Raw genomic sequence first — 1,513 nt, forward strand, 5'->3', positions numbered from 1 at the left:
GTTTAAAGGGACGAGAAACGTACTGACTGTGGAACTACTGTGTCCTAAAAGTTGTATCATGGAAGAATAAACTGGTTTAATCAAGAAAGGACTTGTGTCACTGAAGATCCTCGGAAAGAATTTCTACCAGAAACAAGCAAATACTTAACAATATTGTTACATAGAAATCTCTTAGGATTTCTTATTTTTGTATTTTAGTCCACCTATATAACTAATATGCGAACTCCTGTTGCCGTCTCATGCAATTACAAAAGGAGGAACAAGTTGTAAAGAAAAATAAAGTATACAAGTTATGAGTTTACACAAATATCTGATTCTTCTGGTGTCATATGTACATTCTTCACAGTACATGTCCTGCCTGCAATAATTCGATGCACAAAAACTATAGTCATTGTATGACAGGCATAACAATGTTTCAGAAATTTAGTCTACCTGGCTTATTGTATACCGAAGAGAATTAAAGAATATGCGAAGTCTGAATGGACCCGATGTTGGATGCACTCCCTTGTGAGGTTGTACAGAGGAAGTTTTATTACACTATTACCTTTTTTCCTCACGTTTTGGTGCTAGACTTTCAATTTTTTGAAAAATGTATTATTCCACTTGTTCTTGCACTTGTTTCATACAAGGTGACATGTTCTTATGCATCTTTTATTCATTTGTGCTGATATACTATATGTATATCATCAGTGTAGATGTGCACCATAATATTATTGGATCTGCAAATAATGTTGTAATTGTGTGTGTTGTGCATTCTGTTCACTTATGGTGTGTGTACACATTCAGATTGTGCATGTGTGCTGTACATGTAATGGCACACATTCTATAGTGTGCATCGTCATTTGGGTGGTGTAGTGTGAGTTGTGTGCATATGCTAAGAGTTGATAAATTAGTTAATTAATTTAATTAACTACTTTACTTACTTCAGGGAATAACTAGAATTTCACGTGGGTAAAACTGGTAATGCAGGTTGGGACTTATGAAATAAACTGGTACTATTCATGTAAAGTATACCACCAGGCAAATTGAGTACAAATAAAGTTTCAACTTATCTTCAGTTAAATGGGAGGCTTGTTTGATAGAATGAATAGCATAGATAGACAGAATTGTTGTCTCACCTGAGCACAAAGGGAAGAAATCCAGATGAGGTCGATGCTATACCAACTCAAACAAACAAACAAAAAATTAGTGATCACCTCAAACACAACAAAGTAATAAATGTATTAAATAACTTACAATACATATTATAAATTACTTGCAAAAGATCGTAGAAACCTAGTTAGTGAAGTTTCTCTCAAGGCTTACCCCACACTACTCATGAGCACAATTTCAAGATCTTGTCACACAATGCTGTAGATTGAGAAGACTACACCCCTTCACTGTTTTATTTGACCACACCTACTCAATATTCGACTGAGTGAGTGGGCGTATGTATTGTTACATCTCCGTTCGTTAGTTAACTTTCCGTAACTTCGTTCCGACGAAACTTTAGTGACACAAGTCCTTTCTTAAA

Source organism: Limulus polyphemus, unplaced genomic scaffold (assembly GCF_000517525.1).
Source record: "Limulus polyphemus unplaced genomic scaffold, Limulus_polyphemus-2.1.2 Scaffold1012, whole genome shotgun sequence".
Taxonomy (NCBI): domain Eukaryota; kingdom Metazoa; phylum Arthropoda; class Merostomata; order Xiphosura; family Limulidae; genus Limulus; species Limulus polyphemus.